Raw genomic sequence first — 23,079 nt, forward strand, 5'->3', positions numbered from 1 at the left:
GTACTGATTATGATTTCCTGTAAAGTTCAGGCATTAGCACTGAATTCACCAGTTTGTCTTCATGTTTTCAGTACATTTTAGACAAATGTTCTTATTGATATTTAACTAATAAATGTTAGGAGACTCTTCAGAGCATTCATTTGGGTTTTTGTGATTAAGTAAAAATGGATTTCTAAACACTAAATACATGTTTTAACTCATTCTCACCATCTGAGCAAAGCCTGGACATCATCTGGAACCAGATTAATTATTAGCTGTGATGTTACATCTGATTTTAAGTCGGTACACTCACAAAGCTAGAGTAGAAAACATGTCCTCCTCTTTCATTTTTCAATGTAACACTGTGCTTGCCTGCTTTCTCTGGTGACGTTTACACATACTAGATCATGTAAAATATCCTGATGAAGCATACGGACAAAACGGTGAGCGTAATCTCCAGCATTCTTGGTCGAGCAGTATCAAACTGATCACACTGCTGTCCTTTGATAGAGACGCGACTTTTGTGTTTATTTTTTCCGGACTTTTCTGTAGCCCAACTCTGAATAATTCATACTTGTCGTCTTCGTGACTCCAAAGCTCAGAAACCTCTTTTTGCTCACGGTGAGCTTTTAACCTCAGAGTGTTTGTGGAGCGAACGAGGAGCTTATCCTTCCAGATGTTTCCAGATGCTGCGTGCATCGTGGCAGCAGCTGGAGCCTCTGGCCTGCGTGTCCTCTGCAGCAGCTGTGCATCGCCGTCCCAGACACAACACTTCATCCAGATGTGACTCGGATTCAAATTGTGCATCGCGTGTAAACATTGATCAGTGGTTGGGTTTAGCCTTTTATGAGCACGATAGCCGTGTTTTTCCATCTTAGAACATTTTTTTTTATGAAGGCTCTTTCTGTTAGAAGCTGATCGGCTGCACACCTGCGCAGTTTTACTCCTTTCTCTTTACAAATGTATCTTTATTCTGATTTTATGGACAGTAAATTTATGCAAATGAAGCCAGGTTGAATTCAACAAATGGTTCATAAGTTACACAATATTCTGATACAAACTCTGAATTATTATTATCTATATTATTATCTTTTTTAAAATAGTGGCAATAAAGAGAGACCAAAAATATGAAGAGAGCATTGACCCTGGTGGGATTTGAACCAGTGACTTGTTACATTAGAGCCTCATTGCTCAGCTCTGTTCTTAATTAAGTTTTTTTACATATATATATATATATATATATATAGAGAGAGAGAGAGAGGGATTTTTTTATTTTAAAGAACATTTACAACAAAAACACCTACAAATCTTAATAAATAACACATTAACATCAAGTGCTGCCGTTTGTTACACATAGTAATTATATAAAATCATCTATCCATCTGACATGAAATGAACATACACTGCCCCTTAAGAGGAAACGGTTAAAGGGAAGTAATTACAAGTCAACAAAGACAAAGTTAAAGCTTTTCTATGAAAGTGTGCATCGGTTGCCAGACTCTCCAAAAGTCTTCAGACTTAAGATTCACATCATAGGTCAGGTTTTTCCAGAGGGAGAAAAAGTGAAATCTGTGATAACCGCGTAACAACTGTTGGGACTTAGAGAGCAAAAATCTGCAAGATATAAAAGAACTTTTAACAAGGACGTAATATCTGTGTCAGAAAGATTTCTCAGTGTCTGATTTAACAAATAAAATGAAGCTGACAGATGTAAAATGTTTGCCAGTGACACAGTGTCCATCTTTCCAAAATGACTGACCAAAACAAATGGATAAATGTCCCCTTATAGGCCTGACGTTTGTAATAAAGGTTAGAGCCGTCGGGGAACATCCTCTGAAGGCAAAGAGGTGTAAAGTTAAGTCCTTAAATTCATATTTTTTAAGTGTTTTCTACTCTCAAAGTTAGACAAAAGATACAGTAATTCTTAAATACACCAGGTTTACGTAGTGTGACATTCTCCACATTATGAAATGTAAACTAAAAGGATCTTGGATCAGCTGCAGTTTGTGTTACTGAATAAATACAGATATAGGAAGAGATTCAATCTAATGTTTGACTCATGGATCTGCAGGGCAGGAAGGTGAAGAGACATTAAACTATCAGCATTCAAGCTGCTCGATGTATCTTAAAGGAGAATTAGTTCATCAGACTGCTGCTGAAAAAGCACAAACATGCTCAGATGGCGTTTTGTTTTCTAAAAAAGATACAATTTTCATTAACTGATACATCGATTGCACATCTGTCTGTATCAGTACTGATGCTTTTCATTATCTAAAGTGTACATTAGGTAGTTTAATGCAATTAATAATCTTCTGATACTATATCCGCTTATTTTCCATATTTCTTTTGTTGCTCAGTGGGGAAAAATGTTCATTTCCTTCTTTTTCAGTGTGGATATTTATGTTTTTAAGGCTAAATCTGAACAGGCGAGATCCAATGATGCATTCAGGTTCTTCACTGTTACAGCAGTCAGTATATCAGCTGAATAATTGGTTTTAAAAATAGCTCTTAGGTGTATTTACATCCATATTGGTATTAAAAACTCAGAGAAAAAAAAGCCGCTTACTGTCTCCGTTACTGTAAGTAGAATGATCCGGTTCAGCTTAATAATATTGTTTGTCTGCTGCTCAACAGGTTGATCTTAACAGAGACGTGTTAAAGATAACGGCAGTAAATCCACATAAACAGTTATTGTTTCGCTGTAAACATCAATGCCTTTATTGATTATATTAGTTGCAATAGAAACAGTTGCATAGTACAAAGTAGCTCACGTGCAAATCCAGCTTTTAAAAGTCCTGAGACAGCAGTTCATAGTGCACACTGATAAATTCACTCGTTCACATCGTTCCATCTAAATATTAAAATATTGCACAGATTCACACATGAAAAAACAAAACGAGTGCAGTCGAGTTCTTGCATCACATTGTCACAAAAGTTGTGGAAAAAAACGCAGATTTGAGTCTCTGAGACTGACAGTGCAACAGATTACTGATCAAATCTACTAAAACACCTCAGATCTTCCGCTAACGACTGTCTGTATTAATACTTCTACTTAAACTAACTGAAAACAAAAACGCACTCATTGCACCCGTGCTCCTTTAGTGCATGTCAGCGGTTCAGCACATTATCACCCAAACTGAACCTGTACATTCATGTGCAAACTTAACAACAGTACACATGTGAAAACACAACGCTGCAAATTTAACACCATCTACTCACTCTCCCTTGCATATAGAACACATAAAAATAATATATTTCCTACAGTGATTGTTACCATCTTGATTTAAAAGTGTGTATCATGAATTTAAAGATTGCAAAACACCACTGAGGTTGCTCCAGTCTTACGATACTGTTGTACATATAAGATAAAATGAGATTTACATTTTCATCAACTGGTGCAATCAGTCCAAATTATTTAGCAATTTTTTTAACCATTCTGAGCAGTAAAAATGATGCTGAGATGCATAAATACAACCCAAGGAGTATTGTACACTCTTGAACATGCATGAAAACATTATAAATTTAGGAAAACGGGCATAAAATTGATGCCTTGCATTTAAAAAATGTCTATTTCAGGGCTTTCAAGTAATCCGGTCACAAAGATTGTCAACAGTTTGATTGAACCATTCAAAGTTTAACACAAACTTTCAGCGAAAACATTTAGAACCAAATAAAATGAAAGACATGCAACAAAAATGTAAATTCATATGAAAAAACAGGCATTTAAATGTTCTACTCTAAGGTAAAAGTAAGGATAAACTGCTAACATAGCTGTAACACTAATAATAATTGCTATTTTTTTTTTTTTTTAGCTTTTCAGTAAATGTACATAAATCTGAGTGATTTTTGTGCGTGTTTGACAGAGAGAGCGACCGATCTAAGCTCTGACCTATATTGGAATCGAGTGCAGATGTTTCCTGAACAGCTGTGCAGAGCAGCTCCCAGGAACACGGCGTACGAAACACAAACACACAACGACTCCACCGCGTCGTCCTTCACCGAGTCTCGGCCTCACGACGACCGAGCGTCTGTTTGTTCGCTCGGATTTAAAGTCTTGTGTGTCCTTGTGTCGTCAGATGAAGACGTTCTGTCGCAGCAGCAGACAAACGCCGACTCCTGCAGCAGAATCTGTCACTGCGTTTGAGCTGCTTCCTCCAGGTTAACGATGACGGTTAATGATGATGTAGTTCTCCGTTAAAAGGACGTCACTGGCTCAAAGTCCTCAGATCAGGAGCCTCCCGACTTCAGATCTTGAAAGAAAAGAAAGAAGAGGTCAATCTTCCAAACTTTACTCATAGAAAAATCCAAACAACACAACAGAAATAATCTTGTAATTACAGTTTTATTAATCTTCCTGATGAGACGTGCATTTTGATGAAAATATAACATGTGGAGCAGCACAATATTTTTCTGTTTTACCCAAAATTTAGACAGAATCCATAAAAAAATCCATAAAATCCCATAAAAAGTAGCTGTGATTCTTCTGTATTTACGTTATAGCGCTGGCAGGGAGTAAAATATGTATAAATCCCAAGTGAACATGCTGCTTAAATCAGGCTCAAAATACTGCATGTACACATAGAATAAATCCTCTTAATACAAGCTTTTTTTTTCTTGCATAAAAGATTTTTTGGCACATCATCAAAGAGGTTTAAGACACGAGTTTTAAAAGCACACCTGTACTTAATTGATAAAAACTGCGAATTTTAAAGAAAAATAACTAATTTTGCTTATTGGGATTTCATTGATGGGCATTTTTATTTATGAAATGTTCAGAAACAACTGGAAAATCCATTGATTTCTTGTCAAATAAGTCGGCACAGCGGTGTTGTCTTTACTGTAAGGCCCATTCTGAGCCAGTGAACGCCTCACATGTATCCTGGGAAAAAACATGCCCAAACTAAAGCATTTATCTTTTTTTTTCTTTTTTTTTGCACCTAAAGATGTGGGTGAAGAAGAGGTAGGTTTTCAGTTTCGGATCACGCGTGAGCTGGACATAATTTATCACAAATCTCGCCTCCCATCGCTCTACTGTACGGCACAACAGAAGGAACAAACACTCGATCCAACCAGACAGACAAGGTGAAATATGCCCCCCGCGACTCCCTCCCCAAGAAAACTCTAAAACAATCAGACTAGACACAAGCTGCTCTTCCAATCACGAACATCACACGTCCTCCTCCCTCCTCCTCCTCCTCCACCTCCCCCCATCCTCCCCCTCCGTCATCCCACCATCATTGTCTGAGCCCCCAAAGTGTTTTTTTCCCACGCTTTATTTTTCTCTGTCCTGTTTGCAGCCAGGCAGCAGCAGCAGGAGGAGGAGGAGGAGGAGGAGGATGGAAGGGATGGTGGTGGTGGTGGTGGTGGTGGGGGGGACTGATGGGGTCGCCATGGCAACCCCACATTGGCATGCCCCTGATTGGAGTATGTGGTGGCTAATTATTCAGTGCATATGCTTAAAAAAACAATAAAGTAGGACGTATTGAAATGCAGAGCCGAGCATGGCGTGGTGTGTGATTAACATATGAGCCCAGCGTCGCTTTTCAAGGAAAGAAGCCTCGGTTTCCAACACTTTTTGCGCGAACGTCGTGAAATTTTTGCAACTCAAATATAAAATTTATTTTTGGCATCCAAGTTAAACACTTTGGGATGTTAAGATTTAAACTGGGGTCTGTTTATCATCCTGCTGAGTGTAAAGTTTGGAGTATTTTTGCATGTGATGATTTGGGCAAACTTCACACTGAAGCTGTGAAACAAACAAATTATAAATAAAAAATAAGAGCAGCATGTTAATGACCGGACATACTGTGTGTAAGTGTGTGTGTGAGTGTGTGTGTCGAAGGCAACAGGGATGGAGGGTCTGCTGTGTGAAAGAAACCAGTGAGGTAGGGGGGTCTGTGTGTGTGTGTGAAGGGGAGCTGGGGGGTTAACAATGGTCGGCATTGTTTACCAATCTCCCTCGTCCATTAATCAGGACGATCCGGCTCTAATTGGCGTTTTGGTTAAGCTGGTCTCCAGACCCCCGTTCCCTCCACTGGCCTAAATAATGGCGTTACGCCACAAGTGCCGCCACACATTGGGGAGGACAATGTGCCGCTTGTCTGAGGGCCCAGGATAGGATCCCCACCCTCTCCTCTTCCCCTCCTTTCTTAGCGCCCCCTGCGCCCCCCAAAATAAACCTCACACAGGAACACAAAGAAGGCCTCTCACTATTGAGATCTCACTGTCGCAGCCTCCCTCTCCCTGTCTGTCTGCCCCCCACCTCCAGCCTCTCCTCCTTCCCACTCATTCATCGTCTGTAGTTGTTTAGCTCATAGGTGGGTTCAGCGTTTGGAGCTCAGCAGTCAAGTCAAAAAGTCTAAATTCCTGCTTAAATGTTGGGTAAATTTCCAGTGTCGTATTGACACCTTTTAACTCCTAATTATCAAGTTTTCACACCAAGAGACAGATAAGTTATTTAAGACCTTCAAAGCCAAATAGTTGTGGGCAAATAATGTGCACAAACTCCAAGTAAGATCAGAAAAGTTGGTTCTCCTGCAACAGCTGCTAAATCTGATTCAGGCTTTTTAAATGGTTGCATCTCAGCGGTTAAACCTTCCAGTCAAAAATTCATGTTCCTACATTTCAGGAATCAACTTCACGTTTTCTTTCTGTCAAGCTTTCACATCAGAAAACTAAATGCTCCGCTAAAGGTGGAGACAAAACCACACCATTGGCGTCAAACTGCAACCCCAGAAATCAGTGCTCATCAGATCTGTGACATTCTCTCATTTTTGCTTCCCAAACTGTAACTCCCACTCGAATCTGGTCTTGATTCAGAAGTCTTCGAAAGCTAATGACGCAGTGTTAAATAACCCAAACAGGAACGCGTTTTCGTTGAGACGCCAAACAGGAAATGTGGTGCACATGTGAGAAAACTGTGAAGCGTGATAGCAAGTGGGGATTTATGAAGAACACCGTGTTGCTAATTACAGCTCCTTGTGGATGTGAGGGAGCGTGTAGGTAGTTTTTTTTTTTCTCCACATCATCAAACGAAGCTGTCTGCACGTGCACAAAAAAAAAATGCGTGAATGCTCCACATGCAGAAAACGCCACCAGTGGTGCAAATTATAACACTTTGTAATCAAAAACACTGGAATAATCTAATTAATGTTGCGGAAGCGAAGCGGTCCGAAGAGTTCTCCGAGCGCAAAATGGTCGACCGTCGTCGTCTGCGGCTCGAAGATGGGCACGCCGGAAAAAAGCAACGCAGCTGCCCTCAAAAATGCCAGCCTGCCGACGCTCCAAAGCCACTGGCTCCACGGTTTTCCTCCTATCTCATCCCTTCCTGCGTGTCTCTTGGGGCGATCTCTACAATTAACACACTGGCAGTAATTAACACTGTCTTGAGGCAACCAATGGCGCGGAAAGGATTCGGGGCCAACATGAAGCGGGGGGAAGGTGCAGCGCTTTCCGTCCACGTTCCCCCCGCTGTTCAGCTGCCATTTTGTGCCAGTCTTAACACCTAAGATGGTGGCAGGACTGTGACTTGCCGTGTGGGAGAGGAGGACAAACTGGCAAGGGAGGGGTCGGAGGAGAGGAGGATTATGGGATTGAGGAGGGAGTCTCTTATTTTCATTCTTCTAGTCGGTGCATTACTGAACGGTTACCAAGACGGGGAGGCAGGCAGGGAGGGAGGGAGGACGAGGCATGATCGTCAGATTGCTGCCCTACATGCACCACACATGGAGGAGGGATTCTCCCACACATGGACACACAAAGACGCACACACATCTCACAGAGGAAGAACAAAGTGTTTGTACAGTGTGTACGCGCGACACAACAACCCTATGTTGGTTAGAAAAAAAGAAAAAAAACGTGTAATTTACATGTGCTTAATATACGACTCACACATATGTGCCATGCATGAACACACACACACACACACACACACACACACACAAACAACCAACACAGCCGTTCTCATGGTATGGTCTGCCCCTGAGCATGCAAATGACATTCATTATGCAAATGCATACAAATCAGAACCAACCATCTGAGAATCCAAGCTGGGAAAAAACAGAAAGAATGAAATTAAGTGAATGAGGAGAAAGGCGTTAAAAAAAGACAGAGAAAAAGAAAGAAGAAGCATGGCGGGAAGTGGAGAAAGTATGAGTTTGACTTTGAGGTGCACAAAATAAAACACGTGGTCAACAGAAAATAGATTGGAACCTGCTTCATTAGGACACAGACGCCGCTCTGTGCACCGAAAACGGCCGTGTTGATCTCGATTCAGCTGCAGTTGTCGGTAACAGATAGAGATATTGATGAACGGGACGCAGAAGAGGATTTTAGCAGCAGTTCAGTGAGAATCTTGCGGCCATATATCCACTGATGTAGTTAATACGCTGTGCTTTGTCACATTAACGACAGATGAGCATCGACGTGGCGTTCATGCGGTCTTGACGGAGCTTAAGTGCTCTAAGAGGAGCTTTTGTGTGCAGTTTGTAAAGATTTCTAGCTGCTAAATAGTATTTATGCTCCACAAAGTCACACACACACACACACACACACACACACACACGCGGTCTTTCCTCGTTGCCTCTTTCTGCTGTGATCCCTTGTTTGTGACCATTTGGTTCTTTAGCAGAAAATTAACTGCAGAGGAGCATCGGCGTCAGTGGAGATGCTCCAAATGATGGCAAAGTGCCGCTAATTGCCTTTTGAGGTGGTCTTTGTTTTGTTTCACATCTCTCACCGCCGCCACTGCCTCTGCAGGACGTGCAGAAGAGCTGCAATCACATCGTCAGCCTTTTATGAAATGTTTAAAAAAAAAGAAAAGAAGAGGGATGGAACCAAACACTCATAAGTCTGGATCTCTCAGCTGGAGATTAATTTCTCTAGTCGTGTTAAAAAAAAAAATCAGTGTAAAAATACATGAGATGGTCATAATGTGTGAGTCGCTCCCAGCTTTGCCAGTTACAGATGCCAGCTTTTAGCAGGTGTCTGAATGGAGCTACACCGGCCTTCACGCCTCAAACACAAACAAAAAAAACAGATTTCCCTTTTAAAAAAGAAAGGAATTCAGGCAAGAAAACTGAAACCTAAATTTAGCCAATTATCTGGCACCGCGGACAAATACTTGAGCCAAAACAATAAGCAAGTAGACAAAGGAATTCCAGAGGGTGTGTGAGAGGGAGGAAAAGTCAGAAAATCAAATCAGCATTTTCTATTTTAAAAAGCTATTTTTGAAGCCCTTTACTCCCTCTGTGCTCTTATTTTGGAAAGGACTGCTTGTAGCTTCATTTTCTTGCCCTGATAAAGACACAAAACCACCAAAATGAAGACTTTTACTGGAAAAGTTGAATTGATTCACAAGCTAGAACCAGGTAAAGGCCATTTTTTATGCAAGTAAGCCTCTTCTGAGTGTAAATATATAATATATATGTATATATTCATATGTACATGAGTGTATATATATCTATATGTGTAAGTATATATGCATATCTATGTGGGTACATATACATATTTCTTGTGTGTTTTATTTAATTATTCTTATTGTTTTGGAACAGATGCACAAAGCATTTCACTACATACTTATACTATGTATAATTGTGTTTGTGACAAATAAACGTCTTGAATCTTGAAAATACAGTACAGCTGAGTGGGATTTGCTACTAAAGAAAAGACAGTTTTAATCTCTTTACAGTCACTTTTCTGTCTTTTTCATTCTTATCTGAAATGACTGAAGGAGATAATTAATTCATCTGCATGTTGGAATAAACCCTGAGAACTGACTATAAAATGAGGCTCAAGTGTGTCCTTTAGCTAGTAAAAGACGCTAATAAACGCTTGATATATGTATTTTTTGATGTATCCTGACTGTCTGTGGGCTTCACTCACTGCAGAAGAGTTGAGCTTCATCGCTTTGCACCTTTTAAATTTTGAAATATGCTGAAGATTGTCTGATTTTCTGGATTTAAAGGGACATTTTGGAGGCAAGCCTGTGACTGTTTGGCCGTTTTTGGTGAGAAAAGTTCCAAAAGGAGGCTTGATAAGTAATTTTTCATATCACTGTGTTCATATTGGAGAGGCACAGCCTCAGTTTTGACACAAACACACTCACTCGCTCGCCATCGTCCTGCCAACCAGCACAAAAACAAACATGGCAGCACAGTCTGTACCTGCACTGCAGCACGGATGCATCGGCGACAAGCAGATTTGGTGAAAATCAAAGCTGCAATTACAACTATTGATTGTCTTTTTGCCTTTAGTGCACTTCACACCCTCCACGAGACACAACAGCCCCTCCCCTCCCCTTAAAATTAGCCCTTATGTAACGCAGCATCATACCTTCACGTCATTGGTTAGCAGCATCCATCCTTCACCTCCAGCCCTCTGTTTTCTTCATCTGCTTTTTTTCTCCTCTTCTTCTCTTCTCTCTTCTGTTGTTTTGTCTTTTTCCCGCGCAGGCGTGTAATGGGATTCTTGTTACTTTCGGTTATCTAGCTTTATGAAGAATGTACGTCACTCATACAGCTAGATAACCAAAGATAACAGACAACCCCTCAGGCCTGCGAACGCACCGTCCGTCCGGCGACACACAAAAAACACACACAGCCTCTGACACACCTGTAAGGACAAACAAGGGGGAAACACATAAAGGGCTAATTCACCAAGACAAAGCTAATTCCCTCCGCCTGCTGTTTCCGTCCACATTCCAGAGGTGGAAACGATGATGATGATGATAATAGCCATAAAGCTGGAGTGTTAATACAGATGATTGATCACACGGCGTTAAAACACCTCAGTGAAATGATATGAAAAACAAGCATGACTAAAGATTCACAGGGGATGCCGCTGGGAAAAACACATTTTCCGAGCTATTAAGTGTTTTTTATACGGCTGAGATGTGAACGAGCTTCTTGCAGGAGCTCAGAAACAAAGAGAACTAAACACGACAACAATAAAAACCTTTATGAGGACATCAGAAGCTGCATGCGAAACAGCACTGAGGGGAATAATTTCCACAAAATACTTCTGTAAAGGAAATATTGTGGCAGAGTGCATGAGGGAAATCCACTGGAAATGGAACGTATGCATCCATTTCACAGCAGGTGAACACTCGATTACAAGTGTATGAATGTATTCAATATATTTTAATCTTTTCTGGAGCTATTGCACCTGTAAACCTAGATAAATCCTTACACCACACAGTTAGCATTTATCCTTCTTAAAAACTGGCATTTTCTAGCTTTAAATTCTGAAAATGGTATTATAAAATATTATTAAAAGGCTCACAACATCATCTGGTCACATATTGTGTGAAAGCAGTGAGAAATATCTTCACATCTTGCTCAGGATTTGTGTAACTTCATGAATCAAATATGTAAAATTACAAAAATGTCTCACATTAAATTAATAGAATGAGCATTCTTGAATTTGTGTCATTTATTGTTATTTTTAAATTAATCTAATTGACACTAAGAAGCAAAAACTAACATTTTATTTTAAATACTGGGCTTTATTTGAGTTTCATCCTCTGGTTTATTTTTAGTTAACTAGTCTGCAGTTTTGTTATTTTTATAATTCAGCTTTTTAATTTATTTTGTGCATAATTCAGTGAGAACATAAAATATATAAATAATACATAAGAGTGGGGCTTTTTTAAAATTACATATCCAAAAAACATGTTTTTCTGTCCTATTTTGACAAACTAGTTTTTTGTGTTGTTTTTTTTTAATTGGCTTTTAGTGAAGAAAGGGGAGTGACGTCACCGTCATCTCTGGCTTTCAATTAATGCGTTAACAGCGAGGTGTGAAGCCTAATTAACACACACACACACACACACACACACACACACACACACACACACACACACACACACACACACACACACACACACACACACACACACTTAGGAGGAGATGTGCTCTCTTTGAACGTGCCGAAATGAGGCCACAGCAGCTCCGAATAAACAGCTGCTGCTGCTGCAGGATGTTTGCAGAAAAACCTTTAAAGTAAATCACACGCAGCGATGTTCTGCTCCTATTAAACACGCTTTACGTTGTATTTTATTTATCCATTTATTTATTTTTGACGCCGTTTCTTGAAAGCTCCATGAGAAGGGTGAATTACACTTTGGTGGATTTTTGCCAGAAACATCCATTAGTGGAGATCAGTTCGCTGCTTTCAGGCCTCGTTTCAACATCAGGGTTCCCATTCACACCTGCACCCCCCTACAGTAATGCATTTATCACCAATTCATCACAGAATATAGTTTTTTTTTTAAGCTTAAAGCCTCTAAATGAGCTTAATTTGTGTTTTTTCCCTCCTTTTTGTGTATCTGTTGAACTGAGCTGCTCATAATCGCCTTTACAGGTAAAAAAAGTTGCATAACAGTGAATTAAATGCTGCATAAATTGCTGCCAATCAAGAAAGTGAGTGTGTGTGTGTTTTTAAAAAACGTAATATTTAACTTTAAATCTGCAGTTTCGTGTAATTTGAATAGCATGTATGCAGAAAAAATAACAGCCTCCTGTAAATTCATAAAATAAACGTGGAGTTGGTTTTGTATCCTGATGTCTCTCTAAATTTTGTTAATTGATATTACTGCCACTGTTTCTTTATTTTAATTCGCTTGTATTTTGGCATTATTGGAATTTCTTTGTCAGGTGTTAATTTAAGACTTTCACGGAGCATTAATCTTAAATGTTTCAAAATAAAAGCTGATCTCAATCTGCACATCTGATGGATTTAAATCAGATTTTATACCAGGAATAAACTGTCGATTTGTTCAGATAAACTCCCCCACCTACTACTGACTGAAGTCCCTGTAAAATTTCATTAAAGTTTATTTGTTTTTTGGCTGTAACTTTAAGAAAACCTCTCTTTTAATAGATGGTCAGGATTATAAATTTAAGCGTCTCAAGAAAAGTATTTAATGAAGATCTCCAGGAGTGATCAGTTTGTTCCACACAGCTTACTGCATGATTTATTTTGTTTTTTAAATTGTGTGTGTGCGCAACTGAAAAAAGACAATTGTGTCTGAAATCTATCTGTTTTTTGTTTGACTTTCTTGAAGCGCAATAAGAAGCCAGCTTACATGCAGAGTCCTCGTGTTCAAATCAATCATTCTCACCTGGAAGTTTGGAGGAAACCGTGAACTTCATTGTTGATGCTTCCAAGTGAGTCTAAAATAAAAAAGAACAGCTAAATCAGAATAAAACAGCTTAAAGCGGCCACTGAGGCTGAAATTAGAACACGTGAGGTCCACATTTCATCCACGTGAATGGGATCTCTTCCTCATTTTCTCTCCCTCTTTTTTTTTTTTTTTTTTTTTGGAAAATCCCTGGAAAGCTCCCTGCATGGGAAACTTGCCTACTGGGTTACAGATCGCCTCTAACTAGCCCAGTTTGCGTCGCTGAACGCAACTTCGCACCTGCAGCTCCACGGACCGACTCCTGCGCTAGCGAGGGTCCACAGATGCTGCTGCTGCTGCTGCGGACGCACGGCGGTCTCAATTTAAATTCTAGCAGCTTATAGACTTACTTCGGGTGGGATTTTAAAGTGTGAGGTGGCACATTTCTACCTGGATTCACCTGTTCAGTCTGAGCGCAGAGGTGCTGGTGCAGGCCTTCGTATATTGGAGTGGAGACTGATTTCTTACATCTCAAGGCCTCATCCATGAAGCCAAATACAATAAATGTTCATTTGTATGAGTGAAATGTGTCTAAAATACAAACTATCCCCCTGTATGCCAGTTTTACCACAGAGAAGGTTCGAAAATCTGCTCATTACGCATGAACTTCTCTATGGCGCAAAGCACTTCCGCTCTGAATCCTCCTCACATGTTGTGATAGAATTAAGTGAAAAAGTACATATATACACAGGAGGGAGGTCTGGTTAACTCTCACACAGATTAAGCAGGCCTTATGTAAGAGCTCCCCATGCAGAGCGCGGTGCTGGCATCGTACTGTTTAATCTGCAGGAAGCCTGGTTGGAGCCGTGCGCTGCTGGGTTCATGTACAGTAATCACCTTTGCCTCTTTTTCCTCCCTCTCTCTCTCTCTCTCTCTCTCTGCTCCATGCTCCATGCTTTCCCCCCTGCTTAGCCTTTTCAGCGCGTAATCTGTTGACAGCAAACAGGCCCAACACAACACAGTGCTGTGAAAAGGTTGCACCGCCCGAGGCCAACACCACCACCATCAGCACCATCACAGGCCGCTCAGACAGAACCACTGCGACCTTACAGTTCACTAAACCCACACTGGAGCTCTGTAACGATGCATATTAACGTGTCTCCACTTTGTGAACTGGAGAAATGCCGCAACACGAACTTATGTAATACTTGGGACAGTCAGAACAGAACATATGGCTGATCCGGGGGTCAGTGGAGAGATTAGGATTCAAATGTAAACCCAGTAACTCTTTGCTGCCCCAGAAATGTTTAAAACGACTGGGTCCTCTTTAACTTTACTGTGGCAGCTGCTAGAAGTCAGATTTGTAGTAATAACGTGCTAAATAGCCTGAGAGATGAGAGAAAGGTGCAGATCTCCAATCTTTGACGCACAACAGTGGAGTTATTTGGATGTCTGCTGAGCTGATTGGAAACTAATCAAAGGGCCTGTTGGAGATCTTCGCCCAACAAGTCAGGAAAAACACCCACTAAACTCAGAGCTGAAGCTGCTGATCTGCTTCATGGAGTCACATTGGTGCCTCTGACATGAGCTAAACAAAAGTGTTTGCAGCCACAAGTGAAACTACACGGCTGTGCTGCTGCCATCAGGAGCCTTCATCTGGGATGCTGCTGCTGCTGCGCATCCTCAACTGAAACATTGTCACTTACAGAAAACACAGAGCAGATTTAGAATAAAAGCTCCAGCAGGCCCTCAAATCCTCACTTAATTCATAAACACATGATTCAGTGTGTTGTGCCCTAAACGCGTCTCAGCTCGCCCCTATAAAGCCTCTCTGCGTTCCTGCAGCTTTCCCCTAAAACTCACTGAGCCACAAAATCACTCCTAAAACACAAAAACGCGCTTCTTACTTTCCGCTCCTTGGGTGCAGCTCAGCAGGGTGGGCTTCCGTGGCTGTTCAGAGGAGCTCCTGGTGACCAGCGGTCCCTCCGGACGTGCGGCATGCTGGGAGCCAAATGAGCGCGTTCATGAGCTTTGTGGCGGCGGCGCATCGTGACGTCCCGCCGGCACCGTCCATTTTTCATTCTAACGGGTCCTTCTTGTGTTTTTCCCCCACGCCTCAGCACACAGTTGTCCTCCGCGTCCACAGCCACGGTCCTCCCCGCAGCAGACCGGGGAGTTGGAGCTGTCCGCCCCGGATGGCTACATCTCCACCGCCGTTGTCTCCAAATGGCTTAACGTCTCATTTGTCCAAAATCATATACGCCGTTCAAGGCCCACCCCCTTGTGAATCAGTGAGGTAACACTGTTCCCACCCTCTGAGATTTTTTTTTATATTATGCAAGACGAGCGATGTAATTAGAATCCGGACCTATAGCGGCGCCTCTCACGCCCCCCAACAGGCGCATGCAGAAGTGCATGGTGGCTCCATCACTCATCCATCAGCCCAGCAGCCTCTGGTTCCTGCACTGCCTCTGATGCTGTTTCTGCAGTGTTTTACCTCTGTGCTGTTCCTTCCTATTCCTGTGTATTCATACCTCCTTAGAAGCAGTTTCAGAAGGTTTTCACAGATGAGGAATTAGATTTTGTGTTTTGGTGCATAACACTGGATATAGTTAAAGAAGGATAAAAAGGCAAGAAAGTCACTAAACAGTGAGTGTTACAGGCCAAATAACATGCAAGTGTCATATGTATGTCCATATATATATGTATAAAGAATTTCTCTGCTGGTAAAGAGATATTGTATGTGTGGCATTGAGAAACACCAGACTGTGTGTTTTATGATTTCATGTCATGTTTCTGGTGCCTGCGTTTTACATCAGCATCATAAACATCACAATAAACCAACAATATTCAGGTCTATACTTCCTGTTGTGATCTTTAAAGGCCTTACAGTGTCTTGAAGTTGGCTGAGGAGCAGGATGAGGTCATTTATTTTACACCACTACAGCCAACACCAAGAGGAGAAACATCATTTCCACAGTTTAAATATGGAAAGATATATGTGGCTTCTCACCCAGTGTGGAAATATTTCAAAGATGTCTGCAACTGAAACTTGTAGACAGACTTGAGAGGCTCCGACTTGGCTAATTATCATGATAATCACAGCAGAAATCTTTTGAAGCAGTGAGAGAGGAGAATCCTCTCAAACCTTATTGTATAGGGTCTCAATATGTCTGTGTGTGCCGCCTAGACGTGCTCAACATTTGCATAAATAAAGTTAACTTGGTCCTGTTGCTCTAGACCACATCAGGCTGAACCCTTTTATCAGCCATTAATAAAGTCATCAGTCAGACTGAGGCTGTTTTAGACACTGGTACCTCTGTGTTTTAGTGGGGAAATTTACAGTAATGGACAATTTCAGCTTAATTAAAACTTAACAGCTATCAACGGGGTGATTTCTTGAGCCAGTTCTGTGTTTTGTGCCCCAGAAACAAGTAAAATCTGGTCTCCATGTTGCAGATTTTCTCCATATAGTTCCCTCACTGAAGCCTTAAAAAATGCTCAGACTGACACGTTTTTTTCTCTGCTTGGGAACCAGATCCAGACACTGAGCTGTGAGGAAATAATTCAGGTTTATTATCCACTGAGAGCCTCCACCAACAAGTTCTCTGCAGCGCACAGAGGCGCGCTCACAGCCTCTCCTGAGCGCGCCTGGTTGCCAGGAGACCATTGTAAGCGCCGATGCGCCCTTAAATCCTGCAAACTATAACGCACAGAGACGTGGTTAATTTACGGCCCTTTACTGCGTTTAAAATCAACATTGTGCAGGTTTTTTTTGTTTAGTTGTACAGTCAACGTGACTGAGTTGGCCAAATAGAAGACAGTTGGTGAGTTGGAGAGCAGCCACATCCTGGAAACGACCTGTTTAGATGTGACTTAGAGGAGCTGTAGTCCGAATAAAGTCATGTTTAGTGCTAGAAAGAAAGAAGAGTGGTCCCTCCTCCAGGACGCACAGAAACTACCACTTTAAATGTGTCTTACAGTAGCTTCTAGTCCAATTCAGGTTTATTTCCATAGCCCCAAATCATACATTTGTCTTTGAAAGCTTTGAATTAATTTGACTTGTGTCTTACAGCTGCACAAAATACAGAACAGACATAAGCTACACAGCACTATACGTCCAAGGAATATAAAAAAACAAGCAGAAATAAAGCAGATCTGCAAAATAAAATAAAAAGTCCGACCAGGCAGCAGAACCTCAACAGATCTTGATGAAACCAAAATCAGTCCCAGTTTGGTTCTACTTGTACAGCAGGCCTGTCAATAAGTTCAGTAGTTTTTATAATGTCTCCAGGCTGCTCCAGTGGAAGCAAAATGAACATTAATTAGTCATAAATGATATCAGTGCAATCAGAAAAACAGTACTTAAATAGAACAATGTGAGCAGGCCTACTGTTTTAGATCTATGAGTTTCACTGTTTCAGGCAACATTTTACTGTTATAATTAGTTGAAATGGGGGATCATTTAAAATGTGTAATTTGCTGAGTGGTTTAGCTTGTAGAAATGCGTCATGTTTGATTTGTACCTCCTGTGTTTTATCAGTTCATCCCATGATAGGCCTACTTTAGTGGAATAAAACCTACCGACCTTTAACACAATGGAAGATGAACGAATAAAGTCACCATGAAGCTGTTTTTCATACAATATTTCACTAAATCCTGCATATAGTTGCACATTCTAATACCAGCTGATGATAATTTGAATATAGTTTGAATTGTAAGAAATTCATGAATGAGCAATCAACTAAAATGAAAATGAGCTGTCCATGTGCGTTTGCCAACATCCAGCAGTAAGGCAGGTGAATTGGCACCACTTCATTTGAACTGTGTCCTGTCCAGCCTGTGTTTTCCACCTTTATCTGATTCTTACAAAGTGGAGTAAACTGGCTGTGTAAGATGAGCGCCTTTTGCCCTCTTCCTTCCTGCAGGCCGTGAGAAGCAGACAGTCTTTTGGCTGCTGGGTCACAGCCTGTCTCAGAGCCTCCGACAGCAGTAAACCAGCCTCACCATCCCTCCATTGTTTTACTGCTGCCTGCCCCAGACGCCGTATAGCGCTTCACTGAGCAGAAAAGGCGGCGGCAAAGTGCAGCTTTTACGCGCAGCGACGAGCCGCGTCAAAACGCAGCCGTGGAGCGCAACGTCTCACCTGTTTGTGCTGTAAATACGAGCTGTGGTGCTTTTTGTTGACCACTCGGAGTCAGTTTGGGGTTTTTTTGTGCCCACGGATGAACCCGACCCTGGCACCCTTTCGCCCCCACGTCGCGCCAATATTCAAATTGAGACCGTCTGCTTTGAATAGCAGCTTAATGAAACGTGGTGGTGTATAATGAATGGAAGTGAGGGGACGTCGAGTTATTTCAGGAATGTGGCAAGTATTTTAGGGAGTTTGGAGGGTTTTTTTGGTAGATTAAAATACTTTTAATATCAAAGTATGCATTTCCTCAGATCTTTGGGTGGATATGCTGGTGTCAGAGTGAAGATCCTATAAATGACGTGAAGGCACAAGCTGCTCTTTCTGTGCAGTTTGCATGGATTCAACTGGTGCTCTGTGAAAAGAACCACCAGCTCTCCATCAGCTTCTGGGCTCAGAGGACTTCTCAGAGATGCTGCAGGAAAATTCAGAGAACAAACTTCATGTGAAACTAGAGAACTGCAGTTAGGATTTGGGATTTTGCTTTTGGATGTAAAATCTGACTCCATTTGCTTCAGTTTCAGAGAAACTAAAGCTGCTGATTTATATCAGTTTTTGTCACTTCTTGAGGTAAAAATTGCATTTTTCTGAACAGCTGTTCTGTGCCTTAGTTGCAAGAGTTTTCCCTCTGATTTCCTGATTTATCAGCTAAGAGGGACGATTTTTGCAGCTGTTGATTGGACTCTCCTGCAGTGTAAGACTAGTTTCAGCAGGAAGCACCAACTGTGGGCCTCCTGTGCAGCTTCTGAAGGCACAGCTTGTCTTTTTTCTGACTTAAGCCACATTTATCTGCCTGGATGTGTTTGAATCGTCAACATACTCACCTCCTCATTGTTTCTGTTCATAGAAAGAGGCGTATTCTTTGCCTTTTAAACATTTATGAAAGGATTTTTCTTCTTTTGTTTTACTTTCAGGTAGGACTAATGATCACACTGAACATATAAAACTAATTCCAAACTATGCAGGAGCTGTGACAGCAGTCAGATTTTACTGGAAAGAATTTTTAAAGCTATTTTGAACATTTACACACTATTTCTTCGTCAAGTCTTGCTTGTTAGAGGTGAAAAATGCTGCTTGAGTAGCTGGTTTATGGGTTTAACTGTAGAGCACAAAACACACTCCACTGCTACTCAGATTGTGCATTTGAATGTAAAGATAACTGTTTTATTCCTGTGCTATTAAAACATCGACATAGACGCCACTGAGATGTCGAAAACATGAAGTTCTAGAGCAGATTGATAAATAAACTGAATGAGAAGTGTTCATTAAATGATCACGGCAGCAACAGTGTGACTTTTACATGATGAGATGCAGGCAAAGCTCCCTGCAGTTTGTTCTTTTGTTCTTTCTTTTAATTGTATTTATTATTATTATGTATTTTTTTGTCATGAAGTGTGTCATCTCACTCAATGTAGACTGGAGCTTGAAGTGGAGTTTTGCTTGTGAGCAAAAAGTTGCCAAAAACCTCCCAATGGTTCCAATTTGATACAAAAATATATCATTAACAAAATGATATGGTGAAGTTTTTCTTTTGGATTTTGTCTAAAGGGGTAATAAACATCTCAATTCCAAAAAAATCTGAATTTTCTGGCTATTTTTTGATGGGTCAGGCTTCACAGGGTTAATAGAAGATGCTCTGATGTCAATTTCTAAACAGAATTTTAAAAATCTCATGAGAAAAAGTTCAAATGGGGGATCTTGCATAAGTTTTACAGACATTTTATTGTGAAAACACACGTAGCCTGTGTGCATAATCGTCTGTATGTTAAGAAGGTCTACACTGCAAAGTACAGGCTGAAGAATGAAATGAAAATACACGAGAAAACACGCGATTTTGTCATTATTTTTACGTTTTTGTATTTCTAAGCTTGTTTTTAAAATGCCTTTCTTTAAATACTTCATTGAGAGTAATATTTCATAAAGAAAATATCATTGTTTTGTGCTTTTTGCAAATTTGCCACTAAACTTATTTATTGTGAATCAGCAGGACGCGTTTCTCTTTGTGACATGAGCTTATTTAGAAGTGAACAAAGCAGTGAAAGATCAGAACCGGGTCGTTTGGATTCAACAGACGTCTAGAAAACAGAATCACGAAGGTTTTTAATAGAATAAAAGTGATAAGAACATTTTTCCTGCGACACAGATTCAGTGTGATTTTTGCACAATTTAACTGGAAAACTGAATTTAAAATTGAGATTAAAAACAAAAGCACTTAATTCTGAGATAAATGAGTTTTATTGCAAATTATTTTAGCATGCATGGAACCCCAATCAAGCTTCAAGTGGGTTTTTATTGTTGACTCCTCAGACCAGTGGAAAAAAACACGGAGAAATGCAGCAAATAAACAGTTTTCTGCGATTTTATTCCAGCATCAGACGCATTTGAATCGACTCCGAAATAATCTTTTGTTAGTCTCCAACACGATCTTTTTTCTAAAATACGTCCTTCTACATTTAAATGAATAGATTTCCTTGTAATTATTGTGGATTTGATTCCAAATCGTTAAGTTGCAGGAGGAACAGGCCTAAATCTAACCTGACAGGTGAGTCGCATTAAGTTTAAAAGTAAAACCTTTGTTCTAATGTTTGACTGAAACTATTTGTTGCGGTGCTCTCATATATTTGGCTTCATTTCCAATTATTAAGGTCGTTTTCTGAAAAAAGATTTGGAGCAGCTGCAGCTTCTGAAATGACTTAAATCTCGTACGAAACATATTAGTTTTAGTAAATTGTTTAAAAATAATTTATAAATCTTCTCAAATTAAAACTTAAAGATCCTCATGTGGGGAATCCAGCAGTATTTTCCGTATTGTAGCTCAAATTCAGCGTCAGTTTCTGCACAAATTAGCAGATGGTCTGATAACAAAAGCGTCTTTATTGCCACGTCGTTATATGTAGTTTTATTTGTAGTATTTATTTCCGTTATTAGATCTTCTTGTTTTAGAGGATTGTGGTAAAATGAGCAGTTTCATGGCTGATCTAACAGCTCTGAGCAGCAGCGCTGATGACTTTAGAGGAAAAACCTGCAGGTAAAAAGGTTAAAAAGGTTTCACTGAGCGAACACTAAGAAATAACATGTGGCCTCACCGTTGCTCATATTATTTACCTGATGTGCTGATAATAAACGAGCATGAAATGAAGCTGAAAACGGATCATCGCAGCCTCATGGGTTTTTTTCTTTAGTGATGCTGCCACCATGTGGATGTTTGGTGAATTACATCCAGACCAGTGGATTCTTCATTTCTGATGCTCTGCTGCCCCTACAGGACAAACACTGCAGCAACACACGCCAGAAATCACACGAATATTTATAAACTTCTCCCTTTTTACCTATATACCCTGAGAAATACAGTTATAATTCGATATTTATGGGCCAATATATAATTGAGGGACTTTTGAAGTCCATGGGACATATCTTGCATACATTTTTATTAAAAGTAAAAAAAATAAGTTTTTTATGTTCATTATGATCATGTCTTTACAAATTCCATAATTATGCATTATGGAAACAATCGCTTATTAATAAAAAATGATTGGATATCACTAAAATGTCAACTAAATAACTGTCCCAATTCAATAACAACCACCTTCTAATTAGATAAACAACAATAAAATGAGCTGATTCAGAAATCGTTTTGATTTTGTTCATTTTATTAAGTTTAGGTAATCATGACAGACATTTCTTTTTTGACAATATGTCAAATTTTATATGGAAAATGTGTGTCTGACAAATCCCTTTCCGCTAAGTTCCCCATTACAAAAACACCTGTGAAGGAAGTTTGTTAATTCCAGATCACATGACCTGCTCATTTTCTTTCTTTCTTTTTTTTTGTAATTTTCAGTCTGTTTTGTGGGCATTTTAGGTGTTTTTGCAGTAATTTTGTGCCTTTTTGTAGCCATTTTAAGTCTCTCTGTGATCATTTTAGGTGTTTCTTTTGTCCATTTTGTACGTTTTTGTAGTTATTTTGTGTGTCTCTTATCATTTTGTATCTTTAAATGATAATTATGTGTCCCACTAAGTCATTTTGTGTTTTTCTGTGCTCATTTTGTGTCTTTTTGAGCATTTTTTGGTCATTTTGAGTTTTGTTTTTTTGTCAATTTATGTGTCTTTCTGTGGTCATTTATGGTCATTATCAGTCTGTTTGTGGTCGTTGTGTCTCTCTATATGATAATTTTGTGTCTCATTGAGTCATTTTGTGTTTTTCTGTTGTCATTTGTGTTATTTTATAACACAAAATAGCAAACTGTATTTGTATTCGAGAAATCACTTTCTACTAAGTTGCCATTACAAAACACCTCTCAAGGAAAATGAAAATACTCAAATAAAGTACCTTAAAACCGTTCTAAAGTGTATTAATTGCGTAAATGTACTTAATTTCATTCCACCACTGCTTGCAGATGCGGTAACTACCAGTAACACTCAACAGCAGCTGTTTTCTTTGGCATCAAACCGTCATTACCAACAATTCAGATCCCGATTGCCAAACGCCTGCCTTCATATCGAGGCTGAGCTGCAGTAGCGTTCATGAGAGGCTGCTTGTAAACGTTAGCAGTAAAATGCTCCCTGCAGACTATAATCAAAATCACAGCTCAGTCCCTTCAGCAGCGTCCCCCCCTCACTGTTTTCATTAACACAACATCATGTGGTGCGTTTGTAGCTCAGTTTAAATGAGGTGGATGTAGAAGGGGAGCACACGCTTTAATACAAGACTGAAACAACCACAAGGATCTCTGACTTTTTGTTTTGTCTTTTTATTAAAGAAGTATTTATAATCATGCTGTAAATCATT

The 23,079-nt window shown here is 40.1% G+C and overlaps 1 long non-coding RNA gene across 1 annotated transcript; it reads right to left on the reverse strand.

Annotated features, from left to right (window-relative positions):
- Window positions 1-2,667: 2,667 nt before the first annotated feature.
- On the reverse strand, window positions 2,668-15,328 carry LOC110960106 (uncharacterized). The gene is made up of 4 exons (XR_002596280.2): window positions 15,007-15,328; window positions 13,100-13,151; window positions 10,312-10,590; window positions 2,668-4,229 (listed from the first exon to the last, which is right to left on the reverse strand). It is a non-coding gene; the product is annotated as an uncharacterized LOC110960106 (long non-coding RNA).
- Window positions 15,329-23,079: the final 7,751 nt, after the last annotated feature.

This window comes from Acanthochromis polyacanthus, chromosome 11, assembly GCF_021347895.1.
Source record: "Acanthochromis polyacanthus isolate Apoly-LR-REF ecotype Palm Island chromosome 11, KAUST_Apoly_ChrSc, whole genome shotgun sequence".
NCBI classification, from domain to species: domain Eukaryota; kingdom Metazoa; phylum Chordata; class Actinopteri; family Pomacentridae; genus Acanthochromis; species Acanthochromis polyacanthus.